Source organism: Protopterus annectens, chromosome 5.part0 (assembly GCF_019279795.1).
Source record: "Protopterus annectens isolate FY-2018-M chromosome 5.part0, PAN1.0, whole genome shotgun sequence".
Classification (NCBI taxonomy): domain Eukaryota; kingdom Metazoa; phylum Chordata; order Ceratodontiformes; family Protopteridae; genus Protopterus; species Protopterus annectens.
In genome coordinates, this window is record NC_056735.1 from 1,849,580,362 (window position 1) to 1,849,591,874 (window position 11,513).

Consider the following 11,513-nt stretch of genomic DNA (forward strand, 5'->3'; position numbering starts at 1 on the left):
AAAAATATTAAATTATATCAGAAAATACATACCCCAGCTTCAAAATTACATATTACTCATCTATGAGAGTTTGTAATATCTGCCTAAAAACAGCTGCTTCCTGTGGGTGGGTGTGTGCTTAAACAATACCACACAGGTCATACTTCACAAAAACTGTGCCTCTACATATTCAGTTTAGCCATTTTTGTTTGCATTACTATTTCCATTTAATTTTATTTAAATCAGGATGTGGCAATTATGCTGTCTGAAGCTGTAAATAAAGCATGACATACACACACTTACAAATACTGTACATGTTTAGATACAGTTATAGTATTTGACAGATACATACATGTACGTGCATTTTTACATAAATTGAGTGTTGTTGTATTTTTACATAAATTGAGTTCATTCAAAACTATTTAGCACAAAAGTGGTTGTGACTGAACTAATTTATTTATGTATATTTGTTTACCAGGAAGTTCCGACTGGACGCAGGTCCTTTTTCAGCGGATGCCCGGGGAGAAACGCTCCACATCATGTACATGCAAGTTAAGATAGTTTCTTGTCGTTTATAATATTAGTAACAAAGTTATCAGACAAGATTTTAAAGTATGTAAAGACAACTAGCTAATTCTAACTGTGGTTAGTAGTGGCGGTAGTATAGTTGAGTTAAGAGTCTAGGTAGGGGGGGGTAAGGGTGTGGGTGCTAGTCTGGATTAAAACAGGGACAAAGCCAGTGCAAATTTAAGTGGAATTTGAGTGCAGTCTTGAAAAGGCTGCTGGAAGGTAAAGTAGTTATAGAGGGTAGAAGATTGTTCCAAAGTTTAGATATGGTACATGAAAATATGGCTTCTCCTGCCGAGTTTTTTGGGTTTGAGAACAGTGAGTTGATTTTTGTTGCTTGATCTTAGGGGGCCTATAGGATTGGAGAAGGGTTTGAAGGGAAAAGATGTTAAGGGGGTGGTTAATAAGTTTATGAGCGAGGGTGAGTTGATTAAAGTGAAGGAGTTGTGGGAGTTCTAGCCAGTTTAGTTCTTTAAGAGAGATACAATGATGGCTGCGGTAGGAGGTTCCAGTGGCAAATTTAGCAATTTTGTTGTAACAAGCATCCAGCTTGTGTAGGTCTGTCTGTCTAAGGTTGGTATGTATGGGGGATGGATAGAGTAGGGTGGAGATTAGTTGGGAAATGGCTATGAAGATTCTAGCCGCCTTGGTTAGGAACTGGCAGCTTTGATATAATGCATCAAGTTTCTTGTGAACTTTTTATTGAGAGAGATATGTGGGTGTCAAATCTAAGTTTATTGTCGATTTCCACACAGAGTAATTTTGTGTGTTCTGATGGAGAGATGATGGTATTGTCTTTGGCGAGAATGTTGAAGTGGGGGGATGTTTTGGGTGGCTTTGGAAGGTTGGAACAGAAGTTTTGTCTTACTTGGGTTGAGTAGGAGCTGAGCATTGTTGAGCCAGCTTTCTACAGAGGAGAATGATTCATGTGTGATTTGTTGTAGTTCTGGTAGAAAGGGGGCAGAGCAGATGAGAGTAGAGTCATCTGCGTACTGCAAAAAAGATGCTTGTGTGGTGGCAGTATGTAGGTTGTTAGTGAAAAGTGAGAATAGCAGAGGGCCAATTGCAACCAACTTACCAAGTTTCAAGCAAGCAAAAACAAATGAAAATACAAAAATGTACAATAATAAATCCCAACAAAGCCTACACCTCTACACATCTTTATAAAGCAACTCTAAGATTGCAAAACCATGCAGGAGAGAAACAAACAGGACACCAACTTTACACATGAATTAAACATGTGTTTCTGCAAGGGTGCAAGCTGCCATACCCACCTCCACTACATCCCTGTAGCTCTAAATATATTAACTCCAGGACTGCAAAGACCTCTGCTACATAACCCATGTGATCCACTGATGCAATTAATCAACCAAATATAAAATTCTGACATACTAGTAATCTCTGAGAAACGGCTTAAACCAACAACCAAGGATGTAGAAATGATCCCACTGGATTATAATACGATTCGAGATGATATACTAAATCTGCAGAAGTAGCATCCATCCTATGCTGAAACAATATAGCAATAACCCACGCCTGGGTGTGGGTAATGCGGGATTTACCCACGGTTGGCGTGGTTTGGTCCCGAGGGCGAAGCCCGAGGACAACCGTGGGTAAATCCACCCAGAAATGGTTATTGCTATTATACTATGACATTATTTAAGAAAATAAATAATTACTTTTCTTAAATAATGGCATTGTATAATGCCTCTTGGCTGCCCTTCCGCAGCTGTCTGGTATCATGCAGTTCTGATGTACTGCACATGCCTATGCAGTACATCAGAGCTGTGGCCAAAAGCAACTGAGAAAGCAAGATCTCCGTTGCTTTTTACTGTTCGCTATGTTAAATGGGTTTAACATAGCGAGACAACTTTAAAATAAGCAATGGAGATGTCCATTGCTTATTTTAAAGCTGTCTTGCTATGTTAAACCCATTTAACATAGCGAGTAGCGAGATCTTGCTTTCTTTTAAACCTGTCTCGCTATGTTAAATGGGTTTAACATAGCGAGACCTTTAAAATAAGCAACAGAGCCGTTGCTTATTTTAAAGCTGTCTCGCTATGTTAAACCCATTTAACATAGCGAGATTTAAAAAAGCAATGGAGAAAACAAGATCTCCGTTGCTTTTTACACTGTGCCACTATGTTAAAGGAGTTTAACATAGTGAGACAGCTTTAAAAAAGCACGGAGATCTCCGTTCTTTAACCTGTGTCGCTATGTTAAACTCTTTTAACATGGCGAGACAATGTTTTAAAGAGACTTATACTAATGGAAAAGTCCGACGGCGGACCTTTTCCATTAGTATAAGTCGATTTACAACGTGCACGCTGGCCAATCAGCGTGCACGTTTTGGAATATTAATGGGGGGGTCATGGTATAATCTATAGTTTACCACATAAAAAGACACAATCCCACCCTTTGATAAGGCTAACATAATTTCTTTCCTCAGACTAAGTAATAAGAAAAGCAGCTGCATCACCAGTTTATGTATTCCCCTAAGTTGAAATAATGTCCTCATATCAGAAAATATCCTACTATGGATCACTACTAATACAAGAAAAAAATTATTATTATTGAGTGACTTTCAACATTGACTAAGCTACCACCCTCACCCTCCGTGCAAAACCTAAAAATCAAAAGTTTTGTCCCCACCCAGTATGACAAATCTTCACAAAAAACTACTTTTGACTGGAGATTAAGAAACCAAGAAAACATTACACAAAATGGAATCCTTCCAGACACTTTAAGTGACCACCACCCAACATACATCACTGTAATCCCCCTAACCTATCCAGTATAATACGGAAAAATCTCACTTCTACTTCCAGATAAGGCAGTAGAGTATTTCAATGCTACATTCCTCACCATCAAAAACTTACCCCCCTCCCACGTAGGAAAAGAGTAAAAATACAAATTGCCTCACTCTATCTACTAAACAGTTAAGGAAAGACAGCTATAAGACCTGGGACTCGCGGAAAAAAAATGGAACCCACAGTAACCTCCAAGTGCATAACAAATGTAAAATAAAATAAAACTAAGAATCCAAATTACTCACAGGTCCATCTTGATAAAAAGAACTACACAACTTGCAAGAAACTTGCGTGAATAAAACAAAGGAAATCTGGGAAACTATAAATAGGATAATACAAATGGGCAATAAAGTACAACAAAATTATTTGTCCATAGAACCCAACTACTTCATAGCTACCAAATTTAATGAACTCTTCATAGCAGCTGCCTCAACAGCACATCAACAGAGTAGCCGTGTATCTGACACCACAGACAATTTAACTAAACCAGTGTAATTTCTGTACACCTCGGGTTGATAATGGACACCCCCCCCCGGTCACATTACATCAGCTCATTCTACTGCTAATAGTGAGAACTTAGCAAAGGCCCACCCCTTTAGCTTCTGCATATTGAATTATCTCATTACCTTCTGCCTCTTCACTGTAAGCTGCGGTGGTGCAGAGGTAGCATTGTCACCTCACAGCAACAGGTTCTCCCGTTCGATTCTCGGCTGGAGCGCCTTCTGTGTGGAGTCTGCATATCCTCCCCATGGTCAAGTGGCGTTCGAAAGACATGCGTGAATGTGCGTGCCTTCGTTGAAGGTTGGGCATCGGTCTAGCACCTTGGCACCATACAAATTGACTGCCAATCATTAGCGGACGGAGTTCCGCTGTGGCGCCCCCTAACCGGGAAAATCCAAAAGAAAAACAACATCTTCTGCCTCTTCACTTTCTACTAATAAAAAAAAATAAATAAAAAAAGTTTCCTACCTTTCCTTGAACTAGTGTAGCCCAGATACAGATTTGCTGTAGCCAGCATTTTTTTGTAAGCTTCTGAGCAGTGCTCTTCAATTGTTTGTTAGTTCTCTGTTCTCCTCGACATTTATTAGCTTATTAGTCTAGCACTTTAAAGTATTCCTGGTGCCAGAAAGTCTGCTCTTCAAATTTTCCCTTAGAACTAGCTGGTTTCTCAGTAGTAGCACTAAAATCTGAATCCCTGTGACTAGCACTTGCTCTAAAACCTGCTGGAAAGCACTAGGAAGCCTTAAACTGATACAAGCACTCAGTTCTTGTTAATAAGGAGAAATGAATTGCAGGCACTAAACAGCCTATAATTGCAAAGTACCTTGCCAAGGTAAGGGAAAACAGCTCTTGTACTTTACAAAAGAAACACTGAACCAGGCATGTCCAAGGGTCAGCTTCCGGTAATTTCTCCTGTCCACCTGGTGAATCTGGGCATACTGGGGCAATGCAGCAATTGCCTCATGTACACAGACAACCCTCTCCTCCTACCACCCAACACTACAACCTGCGAGAGATGCACTTACATAGCCAAAGTGAAGCAAAGCTTTCTCCAGCCAAGACTGCGCTACACAGTCAAGAGGAGAAGGTTTAACACCTGCACTACACCTCAAGCAACACATAGCCCTTCAAAACTCACGCCACCAACATCCACACATAGTAACACTAAACCCACTTATGCGTAGGCCCTTAGCATTACCCTGCCCAAGCAACAAGGACCTCCGAAGTGGAAATGCAAACAAACACCAATCACAACCAAAGTGACAGTTCAAAACACGACTGTACCACCAAACAACAGCCCCTAAGGCAAGACAATGTACCCAACAATTTGGTCACAGGTGACTCTATAGTAAGGCACACTGATGTCCCACTCACCAGGCTGAAAATTACTGTCAGCTGTCTGTCAGGTGCCAGGATCCTCCACATAATGCATGCACTCAAGTCACTCCACAACAAATACGACTCCATCATTGTCCATGTTGGAGTGAATGACTTGAGACGTACCTCCCTGGATTACATAAAGAGAGACATGGAAGAGCTCTCAGATCATGTGGCCCAGACAGGTATGACCCTAGCCCTGAGCAGCATCCTGCCTTCGCCCAGAATGATACCACAGCATAAGGGCAAAATGATTGACTTCAACAATTGGTTAAGTTTCTGGTATCACTCAAAGGGGATCCAGTATCTGTCTGCCTGGGACGACATGATTGACAAACCATGATGTTTTGCCAGAGATGGTCTGCACCTGTCGAGCCTGGGATTCAGGTTACTAGCTAAGGCTCTTGCCACCACTATAGTGCCTTTTTTACACAAGGCCCAAAGGACAAAACCACCACCGTAATAGATATAAGCATGCAAAATCTGAAGGTAATGCTAGAATTCTAAACCTCAAAATGCACTCTCTCGAGGCACTCCTAAAAAATAGAGAACATTGATATCTGTTCAGTAACAGAGACCTGGTTCAAGGCTCCAGAGAGCACCACTGCAGTACAAGGCTACAATTCTTACCACACTTTTCGGCCACCAAACCAGGACCGAAGCACTAAAGGGAGAGGAGTGTCCATATTCACCAAGGATATTCACACCTCCAGGCTACTTGCCCAGCACAATGCATCTGAAATTCTACAGGTGCAACTAACACTAGGTAAGACTGCAATCCAAATTATAGCTTGCTACAGATCCCCCAACATGCCCCAAGATTCTCAATACACCTTTCTAAACATACTAAAAAATATTAAGATACAACCAAACACCCTAATACTGGGTAATTTCAACTACCCTGCCATTAATTGGGAAAAATACTCTGGTACCGACACCTTTGCCCAACGGTTCTTGGAATTCATAATTCCAATGCCCTGGACCAACTAATCCATAGTCCCACCAGGGGCTCAAATATCCTAGACCTGGTCATTACCAACATGGGAGATCGATGCTCCACACCAGTGGTCATCCCCTCGTTAGTCAGGTCTGACAATAAGCTAATCACCCATGATGTCCACATCCCACCCTCACCCCCCAGTAGGGAAACCTCCATAAAAAACTTCTCCAAAGCCAACTTCATGCTATTCAAGTCAGAAGTGACAAACTTCATGACACCTATGCAGACGGGGACTGAAAGTTTGACCGTTGAATCCTACACTGAGGCACTGTTACGAGCACGTACACCTGTGCATGAATCATGTCATTCCAAAAAGAACCAAGACTGTCTCCTCCAAAAAAAGGGACCCAATCTGGTGGTCCCCTGCCATAAACAAACTGTACAACAGAAGGAAGACTGTTGCAGAAAAGAGGAAAATCCCAGGATGCAAAAAAACTCCCTTACCAGCCTTAGTAAGAAGCCGAGATCTCTCATAAAATCCTCCAAAGCTAGTTATGAAAATAAAATTGCCAAAGATTCCAAGGACAACCACAAGGCATTCTATAGTTATGTCAAGAATCTAAATGGCAATGCTCAGATCTGCTCTGAGCTGCAACAGAACGGCATTAAATATATTCATCCAAAGGATATTGCCAATATTCTGGCAGATCGATTCAGTGCCAACTTCACCCCCCTCTCACCCCCTAAATGGCTCATCTCAATACCAAAAGATTGCCAAATTCCAGTAATTGTGGCCACACAGGTAAAAAAAACGCACTCCCCAAAGCTAAGAATACAGCATACATGGGACCAGACGACATCCCTGGCTGTGTTCTACATGAGCTACAAAATGAACTGGCACCTCACCTAAGTGTCATGTTTAATCAAAGCCTCACACCTCAGGCTTCTTGCCCAATGAGTGGCGCTCAGCTACAGTTATCCCACTCCACAAGGAGGGATCCACCTTGGATCCCGGGAACTATAGTCACTTCAGTCTGACAAGCCTGATATGCAAAGCCATGGAACGCATTATTATGGAACTTATAAACAAAGACATTGGCAACCTTCAAACACTGGACTCCACCCGGTTTGGTTTCGTAAAGAGCTGATCTTGTCTCCTCAACCTGATTGACTTCTTCAAATCAGTCTCCAGAGCCAGGGACATAGGTAAGGCGGTCCACACAGCCTATCTAGAGCTCGCAAAGGCCTTCGACACCATCCCCCACTCTGGAATCATAGATAAACTTACTAAGCTGGGCATTAATCCCTACGTCACTCAATGGGTTGCCAACTGGCTTAATGACAAAATCCACACTGTAAAAGTAGCCGACTTGAAATCCAGCTCCAGACAAGTGACAAACGGAGTACCTCAGGGTTCAGTCCTCGGACGGTCTTGTTTGGCATCTACTTCTCTGAAGTACAGGCCAGAACCAAGGGACTCTGGCTAACAACGTTTGCAGATGACTGCAAACTGGGAGCCATTACTGAATCCCCAAATGATGTGGGTATACTACAAAAGGGCCTTAAAGAAACAGATGCTTGGTGCCTGAGCCATGGGCTCAAGCTCAATGCCAAGATATGTACAGTTATCTCCTTTGGGAAAAAACATGTACCCATGAATTATCATATAAGTGGCCGTACACCAAACACTGAAAGTGTGATAAGGGACTTAGGTGGACAGTGGTCTCACCTTCGATAACCACATAGACACAACAGTCAGGAAATCCTATGTGGCAAACCTCATCACTAAGGACTTTTCATCCAAAAAAAAGTAGGTCATTATCTCACTGTACTCATTCTTCATTAGACCCATTATAGAGTACAACACCCCAGTTGGTATGTACCTCACAAGACATCTGCAACAACTGGAAAGACCAGAGAAATACCTCACTAAAAGAATCACAGGCCTAAAGCAGATGCCCTATGCTGACAGTCTAAAAAAATCTCCAGCTATACTATGTCACATATTGCCTACTCAGAGGTGATCTCTACTTGACATACAAGGCCATGTCAAACCCAGTGCTGTTGGACATGTTACACTTAAAGAAATCCCAATCCCGTCATCACAATGAACAAAACATGCTGGAGAGATAGGTTCCTGACCCACAGACTCCCCATACTCTAAAATAGACTACCCATATATTTCAAGCTGAGCACCTCTTTGGCCCTCTTCAAAAAGAGCCTTGACGATTGGATGGGAGATAGGAAATTCACCTCAGGGACCACATCAGTCACCCTGCTAGACAGGGGACCAGGGAAGTAAATATTCTGGGCAGAAATAGCCAGGGAATTGTTATGGCTAGGCTTGTAAACACCCTAGGGTGGATAGCCTAGTACCAACCTATGAACCTATTAGAAAACTTCTTCACATAAATCCAGCCTACTACTCTAGCAGCTAATAACCTCCAAGCTGACAGATGCAGAGGCTTTAGCCTACTCAGAGTCCGCTGTATTCAACAGATCAAAAGCAGAATCTTTTGCGTCCACACTTGCAAAAAAGGCCTATATTACACCAATGTACAGGAGAAAACTTCACTGAACTTTCAACTTACAGACCCACTGTAATTATTCCATCATTATCCAAAATTGTTGAGAAGTGTATTCATAGGCAAATCTTACAAAACATCACCAATAACAAACTCTTATCCCCTACACAACACAGATTCCACCAATATCCTAGTATAGAGTCCTTCTTTACTATATTTTCTTGAGAGAGTAAGACAAATCCTAAATAATGGCCAGGTTAGTCTCTACCCTGTTTCTTGACGTCCCATTTTGATACATTTTCACACAACTTACTAAAACACAGACGTTTTTCTATATGCATACATAGCATTATATTATCATGGTTTGGCAGGGACCCATCTGACAAAGTGCAGGGTGTGAAATGTAGGACTCCATTTCTGCTTGCTTTACCTTCCAGTGCTTTACCTTCCAGTGCAAATAGGAGTTCCCCATGGCGTTACTCTACAATCCCTCCTTTTCTTAATTTTAATGTCGATATGCATACCACTTCTCAAAAGATTCCATAATAAAATATGCTGATGACTCATTTCTAGTATGCTCAGACCCAAATCTCATGCAGTTCTGAACCTAGTTCGTGAGGCCTTTCATACCCACAGAGAAATGGCTCCAACATTCTTCTCAATCCACCAAAAAACAAAACAAATTGTTTTCACATCAGCTCAAAATCCAATCCATTCACTTAATATAAACATCTCTTCTGTCAGCACCAAGATTGAGCAAGTAAACCATACAACGCTTAGAAGTTGTCACACACAAAAATCTAAAATTTGATACACATTCAAGACACTGAAAGTCTAACCACAAACTTGGCCTAACTTACAAAGCCAATAAATACCTCAACCACTCAGAGCAGAAAAGCCACTGCTCACTCACTCCCTTTACCTAACCTGCAGTATGCCTCTTCCATCTCAACTAGCTTCTAAATAGGGCAACTGATGAAACTAGACCAAAGTGACAACAAAATTGCTTTACTTGACTGCAAATGTCATAACATAATCCATCAATGCACAACTCTCAAGAAATTTTAACAGTTAAAACTTCCAAACCTACTACAACATACCCAAGTTAAACAGCTTTTAAAATCTAACATCAACCTGAATCAATCCCACCTAAGAGAACAACCTTCAATGGTAACACCAGGAGGAATCCTCACATCTCAGCCCAAATACACAAAACCTTTAACAGCCATGACACACCATGGTAGTTCTGCACTCAGTAAACATAGCTCAAAGTATAGAATAATATCCCAGCCACAACAAAACTAGCTAAAATTATATTGCAGCTTAAGGCTAAATTAAAAATGCATGAAATTAGCTATCTATATTCTCTTGCCTACCTCGGTGGCCTGTACATAAGCAATATAGGAGATGAAAAGAAGCAATGGGAAGATTTATTATAGTCTATACTTAATATACCTTATATTGTTAAATCCACAATAAAAAATGGCAGGACTGAGAAATTCTTAAATCCACAATAAAAAAAAAAGGCAGGACTGAGAAATGGCAAATAATCCAACTATATTCACTAAAACAACCACAATTACTGCTTTCATCTGTAATAAAACTTCATCAGATGAGATTCCCTTGAATAGTCCACCATATTTAAAACGCATCCCATCACCATGTGACTTCCAGGGTTTCATATTTAAAGAGCCCACACACAATTATAAGCACTGTAAAATACATCACATATTACTAACAGTACCGCTTAAAAACATATTTTGAAAAAATGACTAAACAGCCATTAAAATAATTATTAACAAAACTATATATATGTAAAAACACTCATCTCTGGAAAGCTTTAAGCTTTAAAATTGGCTGACCAGATATCAACTCATTTAAGCCTGGACTCAAACTTGCATTACATTTCAATTGCCACAGCAGTTCCTTTTTGTCCAAATGCAACCCCAAACCCCAAAGGACCACACCCTGGATTTTCAATCAACATCCCCAAAACAACTAATTTAAAACAATATGTAGCATGCAATTTAATCTGCCTAGAAATCATTTGTTTCTTGTGCTTTAGAAATGGCATAGACATGTTCCCTTATCCTATCGTTTAACACCCTTTCCATCTTGCCCACAAAAAAAAAGCGGTGCAAGACTCACACAGAGCAGCATACACCACTCTTTTTGTACTACAGTTATAGATACTGTGCTTTTGATGCATCCTCCTATTGATAACAAATGCCTGAGTACATTTTATATAGGGGCTGGGTACGGGTCTATATCACAATGTCGAACTTGCAAAAGTTTGATCGTTGTAATATCGAACCCTAAAGTCCGAAACCAAACAAAACCGAAAAAACAGAACAGCAATTTATTTCCCCCGGGGGATACAAATATATATATATACATATATACATGCATCAAGTCTTAATAAATATTACACATCACTTCCTGTTATTGTGTCTATCTCCCTGCAACCTGTATTAAAAGCAAGACCTTTGAGATGATTTTGTCTATATTTTCACAGGTTCTGTCTCCAACCACTTTTAAATTGAATTCAGTTTTTATCTTGTTAAAACATGTATATATGTTACTTTATTTTACAAGTCTTATAGATTATCACATCAGACACACTCATATATTATAGATTTTATGTGTTTAGAGGCATATCCCTTTAATTTATTTTACTTGTTTCTAGAGGATATGACACAATAACAGGAAGTGATGTGTAATATTTATTAAGACTTGATGCATGTTGAATTATAACGTCTGAAGAAGCGAACAGTTGGTTTAAGCAGTTGTGTAAGCCTTTTGATGTTTTTTTAA

General features: G+C 40.4%; 1 protein-coding gene across 1 annotated transcript in view; it reads right to left on the bottom strand.

Moving 5' to 3' along the window:
• The window catches only part of WDFY2 (WD repeat and FYVE domain containing 2), a 543,829-nt gene that overhangs the window by 237,931 nt on the left and 294,385 nt on the right, over nucleotides 1–11,513 (bottom strand). The window lies entirely within an intron of this gene.